Source organism: Xiphophorus maculatus, chromosome 19, assembly GCF_002775205.1.
Source record: "Xiphophorus maculatus strain JP 163 A chromosome 19, X_maculatus-5.0-male, whole genome shotgun sequence".
In the NCBI taxonomy this organism is placed as follows: Eukaryota; Metazoa; Chordata; class Actinopteri; order Cyprinodontiformes; family Poeciliidae; genus Xiphophorus; species Xiphophorus maculatus.
In genome coordinates, this window is record NC_036461.1 from 21467371 (window position 1) to 21488884 (window position 21514).

Here is a 21514-nt window from a genome sequence, read left to right on the forward strand (position 1 = left end):
GTCTGCATGAGAGTTCGATTGCCCAAACAAGCCCGATTTTCTAGACAAACCAACTAGAGCTGGATTAAAGCGGACTGAACAGGTGTTGGTGTGAACGCACCGTAACATACTGAAGATAACAATAAAAATATGAACTCTGTAATGCATTTGCCATTGCTTTCAATTCCTGTTTGACACCAACAGTCCCACACAGCAGTAAACTCATGAATGATGTTTTTATGGTCCTTAGAAAAATAAAATCTGCCTAAATCAAGGCTCTGAAAAACACAAAAAATTCTACTTTTAAACTCTAATCAATGCCTCTCCAACTGAACATCTTTAAGAAAAAGATGTCCGATGATTTGTTTCTGTTATTCCTACTTCACTGTCCATCCTGCATCCTCTCACTCTCGGCTGTGGCCGGTCTCATCCTTGACCTCGACTGTCCTCAGCTCTCGCCTGCAAGCTGCCGCGGTCGATACCCACACGTTGCTCGCACAGTTTGTCACAGTTTGTCCTTGTGTTAACATCGGCAGAGAGTTCACGGACCATGTCCTTGTGTGCTTTAGGATCAGCAGAACGGTCCGACCCAGACGGGAGCTCAACCGCACTCACAATGAACCGCTTCCAAGAACAGGGCTGCAGCCAAACATTATGTTTCAGGAAATTCATCATTCTACCAGTTTTTCTGACAGCTAATTGGAGAAAGAAAATTTCGACACATTTTTCATTTAAGGACTTATAAATAAGGTAGAAGCTCCCTGCAGCCATCGCTAACCTACAGTCTGTTTGTAGGTGGATGACTTGGGAGGGGTGTGTGTGTGTGTGTGTGTGTGTGTGTGTGTGTGTGTGTGTGTGTGTGTGTGTCTGCGTGCGGGTTGCTCACTACCATACTGACATGAGAAATTTAGAACCACAACTTCACACATTAAACTGCTCTGTGTCTCAATTGCACCTAGAAAGCAGTTAACACTAAAGCGTAAAAAAAAAGACTGCCAGAGCAGAGGCTTCACGTTGCATGCACACACACGCACACACACACACACACACACATCCCCAAAACACACCCAGACTCTTTCTCACTCGTATTCACATTAAAGTTCTCAAGTGCGCCGTTTGATAAATCTTCCCCCCTTAAGTCTATTATCCACAGAATACTCCGGTGATGAAAAAGCCTCTTTGAAGTCTTCTACCGAAGCCTTGCTTAGTCTTCGCTGCGAAAACACGGCTGACACTCTGTAGGGCGGCTGCCTTCCTCACAGACGTACGAAATTATGCTTGAAAAGTTGTTTCCTCCAAGTGCTTTTTATGGATTTTACAAATTATTCAAAAGCATATTTACCTGTTTAGAGGAATAAAGATCATGTGTTTTGCTGGGAGCAGCCTAACAATACTAATAGCTCATATTATCAGTAATAAAAAGTGGCCTGACAAATTAATTGAGAAAGATGTACAAGTTAAAATGTGTTTTTAAGCGGGCCACCCAGTGGACTCAGTGGTCACAGGTTCTGTCCCATCGCTGTCACATGAAGGTCAGTAGAGCTGAAAAAACTCGCAAAAACAAAACTAATTTAAAAAAATGACACTGAAAAGTAATATTATGAATTCCACACTATTGATGAGGATGAAAAATTACACAAAACCTCACAGGTTCCACAAAATGTTCTTCATTTACATTTAGACTAAATTAAATGCGAGTTTAGCTTAGTCTTTAGTAAGTTAAATGTAGCTTTTAGTCACACTTAGACTAAGCTAAAAGTGACTAAAAGCTAACTTTTTTTCCCGATCCACTACCATACAAGACAGTGAATGGTAGCCTTCTCGGAGCAAAGTACACAGTTCCAATCAAATTCCCTTCAGCAAACGCCAAAGATATACATTTGTGTACATTTACGTTAATCATGTTTTTGCGCAAAATGACATTTCAAAAATAAATTAGCTTAATGGAAACACACCAATTAAAAAAAAAAAAAAGCCTCGATAAAACGTTTTGTGCTAGTGTGAGAAGGTTTTTCGGTCACATCAAAATCGGTTTATTCAGAAAAACTATAACGGAAATTTTTTTTAGGTATCACACAAGTCACATGATCAAGAACCGGATGTTGCCATCGGCGCAAACCACGAAGAAGACGACAGGAAGTGGTTGGAGGATCACGGCGTGGCACGTTTTTTTTAAACGACTCATCAGGTGAACAAACTTGTTCACATGCGACTTAAATGGCGTTTCTTAAAAAAAAAACGCAACTGCAAAAGTTGTGTGTTTTCAACACTAGTGGAGTATCGACAAAGTTTTGTGCACACCCGTAACGCAAACGTAGCTACTTTGCTCTCCTAAATAAGCGTCTGTCTGGCAGCCGTTCAGAAACGTCCGTCCCTCACCCAGTCCCTTCCTCCTGCGGATCGCCATGACGGCTCTGGAAAACGAGCGGCTCAGCACATCGTGGGACCTGAAAGGTCCCACGGGTTCTGGTTCTCCCACCAGAACCCGCTCTGGTGGGAGAATCCATCCATGCGCCAAACTGTGCGGAGGATAACGATGACGGTCGTCGCCAGCTGCTGTCATTGAGTCACACCGATAAGAGCCTCGTTTGAGACGGTGGAGACGAGCTTGTTAGCAGCGACTACAACTTCAGCCAGTCACGTCTGTGACAGAGGAGGCGCGGCTCACACGCCACATTGTTAAGACTGAAGACTTTGCACCAGCTTGTACGATGACTTTAAAATATCACAATTCGGTTTTAAACATTTTGTCATTAATGAGTACTGCCTATTTGATGACTCTGGTCGCAGATGGTTTCAGTGAAATATGGAATAAGAATGAATTTTAATTGGTGGCGGCTCTTTTCAAGACAGTAGATACGACATGAGCCGCTGCTCAGAGACATATGCTTCTTCCTGTGGTGGAAATGATAGATTACCTCTTCTACGTGCAGCAGACATAAAGATGTCTGCTGCATCTTTATGGGACGCTCACTAACCAAAGACGGACCATTAAAATTCCTGTTCATATTTAATCAAGTTTTCACCTGCCAACACTAATAGTCGCTGATTTTTTATTTTTGTTTGTTTTAGGAGCTTTATTTCAAACTACATCTCCTCACCAGGGCAAAGTGACAGTGAACAGTTCGAAATCAAATAAAAGTTACAACGAACACAGATGAGCAAAAAAGAATAATTGATTTTTTTTTACATTGCATGTTCAAAATTTGGATGAAAGTGAATCCCTTCAAAAAAAAAAAAAAAAGACGTTACAGAAACATGACAAACCAATTCGGAAAAAAACCAACAATTTTTGCTGCTATTTTAAAATCTCCGAATAATACTGAATACTGTTCTTGCCGAAATTTGTTGTTTTTTTATTATTATTTAGCTGTTTGAGTGAAATTGCAAATGTCCGTTTTTTAATACAATGTACAAAGTTAATTTCTGGAGGTGAATATAGAATATGGTCAAAAATAACAAGTAAAGCAGCCAGTAAGTAGTGAATAAATATTAATTAAGTCTGTCATATTTATACTCCTGTGTTTCCTCAAAGTGCTTTTGATGGATAATTTGTGTTATTCCATTAAAATGTTGCCCAAATGCTTGTTGGATAAGAGTTTATTTTTCTACTAGTGGAATACAACTTCACATTTATCACTACTCTCTCAAATTTACCACCAAAATAACCCAAAACAGGTGAATTCAAATCAAATACTAATGTCACTGCGACCTCACTGATCAGGAAAGGGTTGGGTTTTTCAGTTTGACCTTTAGTGTAATTATCAAGGTTTGCAGCCGACCTCTCAGCTCCGTCTGTTTAGTACTTTAGTATTTATGCTTGGTTATCAACACTTAAACAACAATTTCTGAGGTTGTCGTCTGACGTCCATAGAAACCACATGTGAGGTTGTGAGCAGACGATCTATAAGGCTGTATTAACTGAATAACCTGCAATTACTGATCATTAAATCTGACCAGCTTGTCACCAGTCTGCGCCTTCCTGTATATTTACAGCGCAAACTGTCAATTAAAGATACTAACTGCAAATACACAAATAATTAATTTAGTGCTTTTTGTTTAGCTTTCGTGTTTTTGCGGAAGAGTAAAACACTTTACTCAGGCAATTAAATATGAAATAACATCTTTTACTAGTTTAATTGCTTCTGTACATATTAGGATTTTAAAAGCACTTTGCAATAATATATATTAGATGGGTCTTTTTGAAGTTTACTATTTAGCCTAGCTTTTTATTGCGCCTATTTCTCGATAGTCTGCATTTCCCCCACCCCCATCTCGTCACACACACACACACACACACACCCTGTCACACAACAACGAGCGCATCTAGTGAGGCAACGCAAGATTTAGCAACTTGCTCAAGGCTCGCGACTGGTGAAGCGTGTTCAATCAAGCATTTCTCAGCATCTCAGTAATTAGATCCACATTTAAAACAATATTAGGGGAATAAAAGTTAGACGTTCCCTTTGAAAAGAGAGCAAGAGAGGAGAAGCTGTCCAGTTCTAGACTGTGGATCATGGGATACTCCAAAGTCTTGGAGACGTGGGGAAAAAAATATCTAAAATCGTGGCAAAAACAGTAAATCTAGGCTGCAACTTACTTTGGGAACAACTTGTTAAATTCGTGGGAACAACTTACCATCTTGTGGGAACGGGTTTATTTTAAACAAGATGTCTCGAGGGAACGACTTGTTTAATCTGTGACCATGACATCTTGTGGTTATAACTTGTTTCTTTTAAACGAGATTTAACACCTCGTGAGAACCACTTGTTTAATTCACGGGAACGATGCAACACCTCGTGGGAACGGCTGGTTTAAGTTGGGTTTTTTGTCCCATGTCATCAGACGGGATCCGTAGAAAACTGTTTGTGAAGACTAGATATTTATCCCTGGTACGCTGGGTGGACTTCTGATTGACATCTAGTCGGAGTAGAGCGCGTTGTATCTCTCTGTCTTTATTATAAAGTATTTTGTATCAAAGCTTAGTCTTGGACCTCTCAAGAGAAACCTCTTTGCTGTAGTGGAATAAAAGAGCTTTGAGTGGATTTTCCCACACGGACAAAAGAAAGAGTACACCAACCGGCAGGGTGGGCTCGGCTTTCTGTATGAGCAAACATTAGGACGAAGAGAGAGACACGGGAATAGTGAAAGTTTTTATTTCAGAATTTTGTTTTTTAAACGTTTCTTACGGCTCCGCATAAAACGACAAGGGCGTCTGTCACGTTGCAGCTCAAGTTAAATGACGTGTTGGCGCGAGCAGGGATGTCGGGCCACCAATGAACTCTTATTATTGGTCGCGTTTTAATAACTGAACACAGAATCTCGTAAAGGAAGGAACCCTTTGTTGTCTCGTAACCGACTCCGAGTCAATCCGACTCTCAGGCGTCCCGGCGGCACCGAGTGCATTACGCAGCCGCTCTCCTCCGGCTGAACAGTCCAACGAGTCGTCCATGCATGATGATGATGATGATGATGTCTTCACGCGGAGTTCAGCGTGGGGTCTAATGGGAGAAAATAATAAACAGATTCTCAGTGCTAATATTTCAATAATTCTGTGTTAACTGGTTCCAGCGGTGTTAGAGTGCCCTGTTTACCACAAGTTATTTGGAACATGTATTTTGTTCCCCTGAATGTCGAGGGAGTTGAATCTTGTTAGTTGTTACTGGTTAAAGGCACGGCCGTGTTATGAATCAGCATTAATAAAATAAAGAGATCCGTTCACTTATTAGATATTATAGCCAAATGAATGAGATTCATATTATCTGGTTTCAGGGTCGTCTTTCATGGACACCCACAAAAATACTAGATAATATTTTTAACTGGGCAAAGAAAAAGATTTTTTCTTTGCCCAGGTTTTATTTAATAAATGTTCAAGAAAATATAAAAGTATAGAACATAAAGGTAACAGAATCTAAATACTTTCATTTCATTAAATGATGCTAAACCAATCAGATAACATAGCAGCTGCGTTTCCATCACTAATGTGCACAAAGTTTTGTCAGTGTTCCGTTAATGTCAAAAGAACATTGTTTCACATTTGCGCCGTTTCAGGTAAGAAGTAAAATTTTAAAAACACATGAATAAGCCGTTCACACATTAAGTTTTATAAAATAAAAAACATACCGCGCCGAAATTCTCCACTTCCTGTCGTCTTCTTGGTCTTTTCCGTCAGTAGTAGCAACCCGTTGTTTATCAAGTCTCTCGTGTGATGCGGAAAAATGCGTTTCTATCGCATAACTTAATTTTGAAAGAGCCAAAAAAAAAAAAAAAACACTAATTTTATCACCAAAACTTTATTGAAAAATTTACGTTTTTTTTCTAAATTTTTGTTTTTACAATAAGCAAATTCATTTTACAAATACCAAATTGCGTACTAGTATGGTCAAAGGAGACGCAGCGACTGTGATAGAAAAGAATAACTCAAAAGTGTTTCCTGTATAACGAAATAACAACAACTGGCTTCATTGCGGTTGACTTTGTTATGGTTTTTGTGTTTTTCTTTATGTTCTAATGTCGTTCGACTTCCAACGAAAATACGGACGATGCTCCTTTCTTGTGTCTTCTTGGCCAATAGATTTAGTGCTTCACAAATCTCAAACTGTGTTGCAGTAAATCTCAGTTCTGGTTTGGAATTATGCAGATCAGATTTAATCAGTCAATTCTTTTGAGCGGTGGAGTCATCTGCTCTTAAGCATAAATGGCTAACCAAACGTGGAGTTTCCTAACAGCGATACGTTTGTGGTGCTTACACACTGTTCTTGAGTCTTACGTCAATCTGTCACTGTTTTTCTTTTTTTCTTTCTTTTGACAGAGTACGCAAAATACGTCCGGATGAACCATTCGAACGTTCTTCAGTGTTTTGCAACTGAGTTTTGTCGGCCCGTCTCACATGTTCTTTGAATTTACAGCACACAAGCTCACTAGCAGTCTTAGCGAGTGTGCATTAATTAAACCGTGACTTTGTCTTTGCTTTACAATGAAGATATTTTCACTCGCTCGTAAAGCGGAGAACTTCTTGTAGCCGTAAAACAAACAAAGTGAAACCCATTTAACCTCAAAGATTCAAGTCAAAGCACTTTATTTGTTGTCTGGCCCGTTGGATGAGTTTTTGTCATCTCTACCAGCTCAGTGAGCTAAATCTCCCCTAAACAAGAACCACTTTGTAGCATATTTCACACTTGACTCCAGAGTATGTGAAGCGTATGAGAGCTAAGGCAGGTTGAGCCGCCAGTTCCTACTGAGGACTTATCATGAGCCTTGAAAGTGATTACAATTTGAAAGTAATTTACTAATAAAACTCAGGCTTCATGGCACATTAGATTTCAAGTCCAGGTACCTGTAAGGATTAAAACTGAGTAGTGAAGGTCGGCCACTCAGTGGAATAGTTTTAGTGTACGGTATCTCTGGCTTGCTACTGCTGAATGCTAAAAGTAAGTAAATTATGCTTGGTAATGCCATTTGAGGTTATACAGTCTCCCTCCAAATCTGTCTGCTGAGTCCCCTGGCCTTTTTCTAGGAATGTAATGTTAAGGAAAACTGTCCAGACACCATGTACATCTGTTCTACATGTGCTATATGCACAAAACCTAATGTGTTTCATGAGAATTTTATCTGACAAAAGAGACAAAAATGTGTAATATTAAAGTGGGAGAAAACAAAGTCTCTAAATTATGAAAAAAACAACAATCTGAAGAGCCTGGCATATATATATATATATATATATATATATATATATATATATATATATATTGCGACTGCAACATCAGGAAGAAGGAGCATGAGAAACTAGAGAAATACCAGGGGCTCAGGGAGGAACTGGAGAGGACCTGGAAGGTGAAGACCACAGTGGTGCCTGTGGTCATCGGGGCCCTCGGGGCAGTCACCCCCAAACTGGACCAATGGCTACAACAGATCCCAGGAACAACATCAGACATCTCAGTTCAGAAATGTGCAATCCTTGGCACAGCCAAGATACTGCGCAGAACCCTCAAGCTCCCAGGCCTCTGGTAGAGGACCCGAGCTCAGAGGATAAGAACCACCCGCGGTGGGTGAGAAGGGAATTTTTTTTATATATACTGTATATATTAGGGATGCACAAACATCGGTGTCGGTAAATAAAACAGGGCCGATATGAGTAACCGACATTTATTTTTATCGTGTTGCCGTCTGTTTCTGGGTGGGGTTTTTTCCCGAAAGGTGTTGAGATGGGAGTGAAATATATCAAATATCGGTAAAATCGGTAATCTGTTAACAATATTTCTGTTATTGCCATAAGCGCAATATTAATATTGGATATCAATACCGGCCCAAACTTTCATACTGACGCATATAATCACATTTTGTGTGTATATATACACATACTGTATATACATGTACATACATATACCTGGACTTTGACTTAATTACATAGTTTTAAACGCATTAAAAATTTTGACCAAATTAATTGCTTTTTTCCAAACTTTCCGACTGGAACCTTTGTATTCATACGTTTCCGGTGTGCCCACATATCTGACACGTTAGCATTGGAAGACACAGACGCTTCTCTCGACCCACTAGAGGTTAGTTTTTGTTTCAAAAAACGATCTGACTGGATGCTGGAAAAGACGATTGTTGCGTTCAAGTTGTGGAGCGTTATCTGAAGAGCGCCAGAGTGGGAGACTCATTTTCATCCCTCAGACCGGCCAACTTTGGATAATGAATTATTGAAATCATCTTACATGATAAATCTACAATAAGGCACTTGTTCTGTAAAGCCTCGCAATTCAGAGCAGTTTTCTAAAATATTTCCAACTCAGTGCAGCTAAGAGTTGCTTCACAGTAGATTTATTTCAACGTGAGCGCACAGCTCAAACGATGTTCTCAACACGTCCCTTTCAACAACATCAGCATCCATATTTTGAGTGGTCAGAGATATTCAAACCTTGAAAATGAGATGAAAGAGTGAATAAAAATATTAAACATCAAATAAAACCAAACAGTGTTGCTCTCTATGTTCTCTTGTTTTAAGAAAATGTTTCCATCACATCTTAGATTTAATAAAGGGGAACAAGACTTAATTCAGATTGGCTTTCACAATCCAACAAGTGCAAACAGGACATTAGATATGTGGAATTTAAAAGATGATAGAAATAACGACAGATGCACAAGTGATATGTTTGATATATACCAAAAAAAAAAACAGTTTGGAAAGTTAGGGCTTCACCCCGGCCAGACGTTATACCTAATCAACCGCTAATTGCTTTTCTCAATCTGTTGGACAGCTTCGGTCAGTCTGAGTCTGAATCATATCCACTTTTCTTTGGCACTTTTTTTTTTTTGCGTTTAAGAGTTTCATTGATATCAAAACAGCAAAACCTTTCATGCAGCGAAACTAAAGACACTGATAGCCACATTGTAAAAGAATAATAATAATAATAAAGAAAACAAAAAAAAAACCTTCCACCTATTGTAGGTCTGTCACTTCTCATTTTGACATTCCATTAGCGACTTGTTTTGCTTGCACTTGTTTTACTTTAGTGGGTCATTTTTGTTGTCTTGATAGCAGACGCTGCGTCAGTGCAGACACTTCAGCTGACAGGAAGCAATGCCCACAGGACTGTAGACGCGCATCTACAAGAAAAAAAAAACTGAAATCAAGTACAACACTCGACTAGCTTCATATCTGGCTTGTGCTTGACAGCCTGTAAACCTCTAAGTGCCGTCTTGTATTCATTAGCGGGGGCCATTCCGCAGTCTCGGGCTGGCAGCCGGACCGGACTGCGTGGATGGCGAGTGACAGGTTGGTGACAAAGCCTTCATCGCCGTCGCCGGACGCGGAGACCGCCAGTCGCGGCACGTCCCGATCTGCGCGGCGAGCGCCTGCGCGGCCCTGATCTGTCGCGGCCGTCTCGCCGCTTCTCAGCTGTGACTGGGTAGCGCAATCCGGAGCCAGACATGATAAATATTCCATCTGCTGAGAGGCCGTTTCCCTCCCCTGATCCCTTGCAGAATGAGCCATGAAAAGAGCAGCCTGTCTGCTGTCTGTCTCCGTGCATGTGTGTTTTCCTCAGAGCCTTGTCACTCCGTCTCCGTCTTTGGGCTTGTCAGTGCGTCGCTGCTGTCTGCTCTTGTGGGCTCTGTCTGTCCTCCCTTCATCCTCTCTGTATGTTTTCCTGTCGGCCTCCATGTCGGTCTATTTCTGTTTGTTTCTAAATACAAAAACAATGAAATCAGCCTGCCCTGCTGCTACGCCACCAACCATATTACAGTCTGGTTTAATGTCTGCCTCTGCAGACACAGTCTCCTCTCACTGTAATGTTTTACTCTTAATTACTCTGGTACCTTATTGTGCCTCATCATGTTGGGGACAAATGCATATTTAACCAACCCACACTCATAACTGCCTCTTTGACCTCTAAGGGTTCTCCTTTTGAAAGCTCTTCATGCTGCTGGTTGAGGTATTTATGCTTAATTAACTGATTAAAACTAAATATCACACTCACTAAGTGTCTGTAGATGCATCCAGGGTTGGACTGGCTAAAAGGGTTCTGGACAAACCCCATTGGGACGGTCTGACGAATGGGCCGCAAGGGTCGGTTGTATCTGCTGATCATGTATGATGCTACCACTGCCTCTTTGCCCATCTCTGCTTGAATTGTGGTGTAGTGCTTAAAAACAGTTCATGTTGCAATGATGTGACCACTAGATGACGCAGCCATTGCTTGAGCTGCTGCTGTTGTGCTGTGAGTTAAGGTACTCAGGTGTAGTGTGGGTCCTCTGTGAGCCGCGGAGACTCTGTGTCCACTCTCTGGTCAAGGTTGGGATTCGCTACATTTCCCGTGACATTTCCCACAATTCTAATGGTCACTAGCAAGTTTGGCTAGTTAGCTTCGGCGCCTTGCCCCGTTTCTCCACCAGGTTAACCTCTGCACACCTGTCAGAGCGGGACAGGGAGTGTCAGTCTCGCTGCACATCCTCGATACTGGGTTAGCTGACTCAAAATCTCGTCAGCTCAGTGTCACGTGCAAAACAGTTCCACAGGAATACCGTTTACAGCCGCTCAATGTACCGTGCAACAGAGAGTACGAGTACACGGTCATAAAAACTTCTTTGCATGGACAAGTCCGTCAGTTCTTGTTCATGTGGACCTCCACAGAGGGAAGTACGCCTGAGTATGTTGGGGCCTAAATGCTGCTGGACCTGAACTGCATCATCTTAGGCTACAGAAACAAAGATATATGATGCTGGAGCGGCAGAGAGCAATATGCTGTTCTAAGCATAATGCTCTACGCTAGAGCACAACCTACCTCCACCGGTCAGATTCCTTTCTTTTTTCTAGAGATGCTCCCTGAAGTAAAACGTCAATGCCATCAGTCAGCCGAGTTTAAAAGATGGAATGTTGAATGAGCAAGAATGGTGCGTTGAAAGAGAAATGAAAACAGTGGAAACAAACACTGCTAAATGTGCAAAAAGTTGCAACTTTTTCTCAAAAATGATCGTCAAATGAGAACGATGAAACGGGTAACCCAAATTACAGCTCAAGTCAATGAGCTGTAATTATGCGTAATGTTGCATAATTTAAATATTTTTATGAGACCACAAGTCCAGCATAAACAGGTAGGATTACCCATTGAATGAATATTACTATAATGAATGTGGTGTACGGCTACCTTTTGTGAAAAGGGGCTTGAGTTGCTAGTTACAACTAAACTGATCAGAGGACTTTGTGAAAACATGAGATTTCTGCTGAGAATTATTAACCCTATAACCATTTTTAAAATGTGATTTAGCATCAGAAGCAGAGCCAGGAACTGACAAAGATATTCTCATGTCTTTAGACAATGATCCTGTGACACAGTCACAGTATCATTCAGTGGAGAAGTGGAGATCGGTCCACTTCTCAGGCGTGTATTCATGTTTTAGTGTTTTCTTTAAAACTGCTCTCATGCAAAGGAAGTAGTTGCAAAGGGAAAAGGATAACAGAAACTCTTTCCTTTGCACAGTTGTGCAATATATCTATATTGTTATTTCTTAATCATAAGGATCAGATATCCAAGAACACTAATTTGTGTGATATGTCATATTGCAGAAAAGGAGGTTCTGATGTTAAAAATAATGTTGGAGATTTGTCTGTTAAGTCCACGGTATTGTTGAAGTGTTGTGCTGTGGTGGCACAGGGGCAAAGCACGACCCACGTAAACAAACTCGAAAGACCTTAGTCCTCCTAGGGGTAGTCGCAGGTTCGATTCCCGGCCTCTCAACATTTGCTGCATGTCTTCTCCCTCTTTCCTGTCGAACTACTTTCTAATAAAGGCCACTAGAGCCAAAAAAAATAAAGTCTTTTGTGATGTTATTTTTAACTCTACCTATCCTCACTCTAGGTTTATTCAGTAAAACTATTCCCTCCAGACTCGTCTGAAACTGTGAGATGACATGGTGTAACTGTAGGAGTTACACCATGGAGTAACTGGTGCCGCATGTACATTTCATATGTTTAAAGCCTTGAATCAGCAGTTTGGGCAGTTCAAGGAGCGATTGAAATAATCGCTTCCTTTCCCCCAAAGCATTATTATCACTATTATTAATATTATTATTATTATTATTACTCCTCAACTGTTTTCAAAGCTAGAAAAGGGGAAGATGTCCTGACAACTCCTCTTCAACTTCAAGATGACGTCAATATTTGGTGATGATGTTTTCCTCCAGAATCCAATTTAAGTTTAAAAAAATATATATATATAAATTGATTCCTGTCTTAGTTAAGGTAACAGCACGTTTTCTCGGCGTGTCGCAGCAGCTCTTGTGACCGGAGCTCCTCTGCGGACAGACAGACTCATCATGTCGGAGCTGACCCTCTGCATGCCCCCCCGCGCCGCCGTCATGCTCCCCTCCCCCGTCTTTCTCACTTTCCTCTCGCTCCTCTGGGGGCTGCAGGCTGGCAGAAGCTACTCCGGTCAGCTGGATGAGTCCAATTAGAGGACCTCATTTAGGGCTATTCGAGAGGGGGCTCAGGTGCACTTCTAGGGTTGTAAATCATTAGTATCCCACTTTCACAGTTAACGCCGTTATCAAGTCGCTCATTTCCAGGGCCTCTCATTGGGTCTGTTTGTTCTGCTTCCTTTGTATTTCGTTCAGAAATAGGCCATCTCCATGAGTCGGGGCAGGGAGCGCCGCTTAGCCAAGTCATTGTGGTCCAGTTTGCTTATGTATATTATCCACCATCTTCTCTTTACTTTTAATTCGACGCCGTGTATCTTTAAGGGGACTTGACCTGAATAAGTTGTTTGTATTTGGATATAAAGGTCAGTCTGTTTTGATTAGGGATGCACTGAAGGACTGTGATTAGAGTTGGGCGTGCCGTTTGAGGCTTCAGCGGTCAGCCAAGGAGCCGTTGATCAAGGCTAAAACCAGAAATAATGAAATAACGAAAAATGAAATGTAATGTCAACTGAAATGGTAATTAATAGGTAAAAACAACAACTAACTGGAACTATAAAATGCATTTTTAGAGACTTAATATCCTTTGTTTTTGTGATTATGAATCTGTTCGCCTTTCTAACTGATGTGAAATTTCCGTAAACAAGCAATTTACGTCAGCTGTCAGCAAATTATTGTACTCTATACGGACACTTGCTGTATGCTGCAAAATGGCGACAGCAAACGTTGGGCGAAAACACCAGAGTGAGTTGGTTGTTCAGCAATAACTGAATACATTTTTCTGAAAGTGGAATCTTCTGTTGAGTATTCATTACCCAGGGTGGGCCATAGGTTTCCATACATACTGTAGGAGAATGGAAAAACTGCAATGGAAACAGTTTCTTTGCATCACACGAGTCGTGTGATCAACAGCCAGATGTTACTAGTGGCGAAAAAGACGAAGAAGATGACAGGAAGCGGTGGGAGGATGATTTTTGCGTCATCTTTTTTAATGACTTACTTCATGAACAAACATATTCTTGTGTGGTTTTTAATTCTGTTTCTTATTTAAACACTGCAACTGCAAAATTGGGCTTTTAACAGAATATCAACAATGTTTTTTCAAATTTGTAATAGAAACGCAGCTACTGGGAGGAGTCAAAGTAATACAATTTAAGCTGCTTTCAAGCTTTGAGCTGCTGCATTGTGCTTTAAATCCAGGGTGGGCCATAAATTTCCATACATAGGAGAATGTAAAATGTATATTTTTTTTATATTTCAGATACCCAAGAAGATGTGTTTGACAAAAGAGCAAAGAACTGAAATTATACTGATGGCTGGATCGGGAAGCAGTCGCATGGTTGCACAAAACTTTAACAGAAAACATGGAGTGAGCGTCACACACACGACACTGTGGCAAAACTTATCTGCAATTTTCAGAAAACTTTAGATGTTGCAGCTCAACTAGAAAGTGGTCCAAGATGTGCAGCGACTACACAAGAGTCCCACAAAAATAAAAAAGGTGGTCCAATATAAAATGTTTATTTTTTCTATGTATGGAAACTTATGGCCGACCCTGTACAATACTCTAACCCTTTTGAATTCTTGCACCTAAAGATCAACCAAAGTTAATTACTACTACTATAACTAATAAAAACCCAACTAAAACAATAATGTTTTTACTTATAACTAATAAAAACTACCAAATGCTCTAAAAACCAACTAAAGCTAACTGAATTAGACAAACAAAAAGTTGCAACGACATAAAGCTAAACTACACTGAAGAACCCAAATCTATTGCAACCCGGTCCGTCAACAGCCCATATCTGTTTGCTGCAAGATGTAGAAAAACTTACGACAATCTAAGCGTGATTGCTCCCAGTGTCTCAGCGCTTCAAAGTCAATACTGTAATGGAAACAAAAGAGCGTCCGGTGGCCACCTGAGAAACGCATGAAAATAATGAGTACTGAATACTCTCCGACTTCCTTTTTGCGCTTATTTACAGCTTGGAAGTGCGCCTCAGTGCCTTCCAGCTCACACATACAAAACCGGCGTCAAAATTCTCTGTACATCAACCGTACAGCGCTGGAGCCGTATGAATAATTTACTTGCATTCTTTGTGATGCGCATGTAAATAAGAGTCCCAAGGATCCCCATGTGTCCACTCTGCAATCACAGGAGACGTGAGTTGATCTGAAGGGAAGACAATTATAGCAGAGGAGCTGAGGTGTTAGGTACAGCTAACGAGGGCAGCGCTGCCAGCTATGCAGATTCTGCACATCGCCACCCCTCCTCCTCCTCCACTGGAGTGAAACTACCTACCGTCAAGATGACTGCAGAACCCTTAAGGCTAACTGACAGTCCATTACCGACAGACGCTTATCTCCTCTTCCTGAAGACTCCAGACGTTATATACTCAGTAAAATGTCAACAAAGGTGACTATCAGGCTACTGTAGTGAGAAACTGACTTAATCTTTGCATCTGGAGTGTTTCATTGATGGATTTGTTTAACGGAGACAAGAGGAGACAAAACTCAATACTGGGGTTACAAGAACAAAAAGAGACACGTTTTTGAAGATTTAAGAGTCCTCCTTCTTTGTGTTTCACTGAGCCTGTAATCATTGCACAGTAATCCAGTCCAGTTTTCACCAATCGTGAAGGACGATGTCCATGGGCGGGATACCACAACCCCTGTAGTGTGTTCACATCTTGATTGATGAGAACCCCGTGGCACCACTGATGTGCGCTCTTCTCAATAATCCCATCACTTGTGTACTTGTCTAGGAAGTAGGATGTCTGCAAATCCTAGTCTAGAGTAAAGGCTGACATTTTTTTGGGATTCCCAAAGAAACATTATCATTAATCACGTGACTGGGACGGTACAGGACAAAAAGGTGATGAGAGCAGGAACCACAATTGTGCAAAAGAGACAAAATTGTGACGATGACAAATGAAACACAGGACGGGCACTGCCATTTTGTTTTCTGTTTTTTTTTTAGTAAGCCTACTCTTGAAGGAAAGTCAAAATAACTACAAGGCCCAGAAGCCCTCAGTGATTCCAGTGTTTTGTGTCCTTTAATCAAAACAAAACACTTTCACTAAAGCACTAAATGAGATTGGGAAGATTTGTAGGAGAGGAATGGGAATGGAGTGAAAATCCACTCCCGCATCACTCTCTACTCTGGAGTCGGTAAGTGTGGTGTTCATACTGACTTGTTGTTTTGCCATCTTTCACTGTAACCACACTTCTACATGGTTGACGCATTGAGCAAGATCATCCAACATCGTCCATCCAGAAGCCAAACGCCAGGCGAGAGACAACTCATGTTTTGCTACAAGCTCTTATCTGTCTTTGGGTCTTTCAAGTCTTTCAAAGACTTTGCCAATGTTGACCAGTTAGCCTGAATCCTTCGACGGACGCACCCCCTGGATTTTGACATTCCCTCTGGGAAATGAGTTGCTAAATAATTTAGCTAAGTATCTGCTTTCAGTTTTGAAGCAGATGCTAACGTTAGCATAACGGTTAGTCTGTAACCATTTTTTAATTGCTCTCTCTCACTTTCTTCCTCTCCTGCTTTCATTCTTCAACCCTCCCAAAGTCTTGAGAGACGAAGTCGTTTAGACTCCACGAGTTTCTTACATGAACGCTACATTTGCCACATACATTTGCCAAGACACTTTAAAATAGGAGCTCTAAGAAAACATACAAGGTGTCAAGCCTGTATAATGTTATACAGTTGGTCAGTCGGACAAACTCGCTCTGACAGCAACTGAATTGTGATTTGTGATACAGATTAAGAAACAATGTACCGTTTTAATATTCCAGAGTCTTGTTGCAACCCAGCTGTTTGCAATCTAGAAAATGAAGTCATTCATTTGAGGTAATCTAAGAGTCCTGTTCTGTATTGTTCCATGTGTTGCTGGCTTCCAGTCCATACAGGATGGACCTCTAGATCTAGGCCAGACTACAATTTAAGCCTGGATGTACTCTTTATTTTGAGGAGCAAACTGAGCATTTTCTCATATTCTATTGTGAAAACTGCAACCTTATTGGTTGCAAAAGTTGAGAGAGCGACCCAGTCGCTCTCTGGGTCCCCTGTGTCACAGTGTTGACACAGGGGAGCTGAATACAAATACATTCTCCACCTTTCAGACTTTAATTGCAATCCATCTGGGAATTCATCTTTCATTTTCCCTGAACTTGACAATTACGTTTGTGTCGATCTAACAAATAAATAACCCTGTAAAACGTTGGTGGTTGTAACACGAGAAAAATGTGAAAAAGATGAAGAGATAGACTTTCTCACACCCCTGAGGGTCCTACCATTCCCACCATCTTTACTTCTCTTTGCATAAATAGGTAATGAAAAGGGAATGCTCCGCATGCGAACTGGTAACTTTATCACCTAACAGAAGCCGCCTCACAGCTCAGGTACCTGGAAACCCATTTTGTGATTACCTCTGTAATAGTTCTCACTTTAATGTTCCTTTACAATAAAAGCTTTATTCATTCCTTGTAATAAAAGTGCAGTAGAGTAGCCATGACTAATGCGACCAGAGGCTGAACTTTTCCTCACTCTAATCTCTTCAACTAGCACAGATAGACCAAAAAACCCGATAATCAGATTATCAGCCCTGCGGATGCTTTTATATTACATGGAAACTTGGAGTGGATATTCTGTTTTTGTTCCTGTTACCACATAACAGTAATAAATGGACTTCAGTGTATTTTAGGTGAAACACTGAAAGCAAATCTTGAAATTCCAAATGTCTTCCCATGTTTTCAAATCTAACAATTAGTCCAATAATGGAGATTTTACTTTTTTAAAAATTATTATTTAGAACTTTTTTTTATAGACATGTATCCTTCTTATTTAACTTCACAGTTGTGTGTCACTTTGTGTTTGTCTATCACAGAATGACCACATAAAATTCATCTTAAGGTTCAAGTTTCGTGATTGCAAAGCTCGCAATCTGGAAAACAAACGTTTAAGAGACAAATTAAACACTCATGCAGTTCCTTTTCCCTTTTTTCTATGTTTATATTTCAAATTACGTTCTTCACTATTATTTGAATTATATGATTATATCAAGTAGTTATGGGCGGAGCCAAATATTAAGCAGTGACTCCACCCATATTTGACTACATCTATGTTTTGCTCTCAGAGTTTTCCATGTCGAATTTTCATTTCTCAATTAAGTCCAAAAGTTATCATACCCCTGGTAGATTTGGATGCATTTTCATTTTACTAAGAAATTTGGCTTTGAGAGAGGTAGCTCTCAGAAGAAGACAAACCAATGTAAAAAGTGTTCCAGATTTGAACAAAGAGAAATAATCTCTGCATTTACATTTTAATTAAAAATGGCATGTCTAATATTATTTAAACTCTTCTCAATAATCGATTAACTCCATACAGTCATTTAAGCGATAAAAATCCACCATAAAATGTTTACATTTCTTCATGTTGATGAAAAAAATGTAAGATTTTAAACCTAAATCTCCCATGGAGTCTTCAAGATGTGTTCATAGCATCCAGCAGCTCACCTGGTCATCATTTCCTTTAGATTATATTTTACATTCTTCCAGTTTTCATATAAAATATTATGGAAAATTTTTTCTTCTTTGATCTCTCCACTTTGAAATAATAATTGGTACTTTGGTGCACAAATGAAAAGCCAGCCATATGCGACCTCTCAATTAATGTCAGAAAGTTCAGTTTGCTTTAATTTCCCTCCATACCTTTTAATACTCTAGAAGTCATAATGTGAGGTTACTTTGGACAGATGTGTACGTTTTCTGCCATGGTGACTTTCTGTCTTGAGAAATTAACCTCCAGACCACAAATTAATGCTTTGCTTCCAGGATTTCTCTGTATTTAGCTAGACTCACCTTCCTGTCAAAGCTATCCGGCTTTTCTGTTCTATTGGAGTGTTAGCATGATGTTGCTAACACTGGGTAAGCAGACATTGTGTTATTAGGGTGTTAGCTAAAATTATTGTATGTATTCCAGGCATATTGCACAATCAAGTAGTCATATTAAGGTCAGTTGTTAAAATATGCTGTACATGCTGACATTTGACTTTGTAATTTAACTCTTTGAAATTGGGCCTCTGCCTCTTTAAAAAAACTCCTGGTCTTTCTGAAGCTCCGCCTTCATTAGGTCATCACAACATGACAGCAAATCACAACATGATGACCTAATGACCCTATTAACCCTTTAACAACATTTTTACCAACATTTTTGCAAACTACAGTACCTATAATTTACAAGAAGAGCTGTAGATGTAACATAACATCATCATAAAAAATACTTTAGCATGACAGCAAATGCACAATAGGATTTTGGATTCAATTTACGGCCAAACGTGAAAGATAATCTCAATATATCAAATTGTAAATTCAAACATACTACCTACTTGGACTACGATGTGAAGGCGTGTGTGTGTGTGTGTGTGTGTTGAGGTGAACATTAGGGGGTTAAGTCACTTCCTCTAAACTATGTTGTTAAAATAATCCAGCTTATGTGGGATCATCATGGCACTGCTAAAAGAGCTTGGACAATTAACACAGTAAAAAAAAAAAAAATTAATAAAAAAATAAAATAGATTCAATGTTTCTTTTAATCTCACAGCAGCACTCTGGCGTACTGGAGAGGGATTAGAGCTCCGCAAGTCTTTTTTTAAACGCTCTGTTTACATTTTCAAGGGCAAAAATAAAATTAAATTAAAAATAAATCACCTTATTAGAAATGACTCGGGGAAATGCCTTGTTCTCCCGCTTACCAGGCGGTGGTGCAACAAGCAAAAAAAAAAAAAAAGGAAGAAAAAGAAAAATTCTGAATATTTCAGAACCGTAGGGTGTGACATGTATAATATTGTGTCATGAAAACAGTTTATCAACAGCGAAACACCCGGCTGATTGCATGTCTACCCTCGCCGCTGGAATTGTGTTTCTTTTTTTATCTCTTCCTGAGATCCCACAGCGAGAAGCCGCCGGTATGTAAAGTGCGATCGCCGAGATGGAACCCGCTACACCATCCGTCTAGTGTCCACGCTCCGGCCACCACTTTATCTGCTCATCCATCCTTTCCATCCATCCATTTTTCTCTCTGTCATTTCCTCTGATCTGCTACCCAATCACAATCAGGAGGTGCTTAAAGCCGAGGCAGAGTCTTTTATCTCAATCAGACGCTCTCCTTTTCTCTATCGCCAACACCATCTCTGGACCCGGCTGTGTGTTTTCAACCCCGCTGCTAATGCGACCAGTGGCTGACCCTCTCGCTCAGACCTCTCCAGTTGGTCATGCCTTTGCTTTCAAACCGCTGTACTTCTGATGAGACGATAAATTTGCGTCTGGAAAAACAATGTGCCGTTTCCTGACTAGCCGAGCTACAAGACATCTGTGACCCGGCGAGTGCGCTACGTTCTCAGAGACTCGCTGGGGAAAATCATTCCGTGGATCGAGTTTGGTTTGAAAGCATTTCCTGAAGCGAGAGGGCGCAGGCCTTACTTTGTGGTTTTTAAGCGAAAAGCTTTAATGGGTTTGGAGATTAGACACTCGGAATCCGGTGTCGCGCAACAGTTTGTGAATTATGGTTTGGGAAGGAATTAATGGATTTGTGTTTAGCCCCCTTTTACTCTTGTACCACAAAAAGAAACCAAATGCAAACCACGTCCTTCATATCAGATTCATTTCATCTCTTTGTGTAGGCCTCAGCTGTTTGCTAGGCTACATTCACACAGGTCCTGGTGCTCAATTTGAATGTTTGGCCGAAATATGATTGTTTTTTTTCTACTGAATGATGCGATCGCAATCAGACTTCTGCTGGAACGGTTTATGACCCCAATGTGCAGAAGAACGACATTCACATCACACAACAGCGCTCTGATTCGAAAAGCAATAACGGACGCCACCATCTATGGGTCAATCTTAAAGTTCATTCGGCGATGGGAGCCGATAGCATTCTCACAAAATTGCAACAGGACAAAGGAAGCTAATGGAAATAAAAAGCACAACTAATAGCAACGGTTTTGTGTGAGGCATTGACTGAAACTTCTCTAGAGAAGCATGTTTGGATGCGCAGTCAGAGCTAAGAGTGGTGGGATTTTTTTTTTTTGATGAGCTTCAGTGACACAGACTTCTATTCTAAGTTTATAATTCTATATTTCTGCCGTTGTTTATGTCCAGATTTACCACGACTGGTGCAGAATTATGCTGCGTGTTTCGCATTAATGATGTAAAAGTCGCATTAAATGACATGACCGTTCAGACTTGACACGCCTTGAAAACAATCGAGTATGTATACGATTTTGTTCTACATATGGAAGCGGCTCCAGTCGGATTTTGTTGAAGTAAAAATAAAAAACGGAATTGTGTCATTTAGACTGCTGTGAGAACGTTGGATGTGTGTTGCATTTGGATGTGTAAAATAAGAAAGATTTGTGTGGCTGTGTGAATGTAGCCTTAGAGAAGATTAGTCAACAAACAGCAGCACAAAGACCAGCAGACACAGCAGACTTAGACTTAATATTCCAAGCTTTAAAAAATGTCACATAGCCCAGTTTAACCCACAATTTACAACAAAAAGCGTACACTACAGCTGCAGTGCTGCCAAAACATGGCTATACATACGAATCGC

General features: G+C 40.4%; 1 protein-coding gene across 1 annotated transcript in view; it reads left to right on the plus strand.

The window, feature by feature from the left end:
* gfra4 (GDNF family receptor alpha 4) overlaps positions 1–21514 on the plus strand; it is a 179742-nt gene that overhangs the window by 44494 nt on the left and 113734 nt on the right. The window lies entirely within an intron of this gene.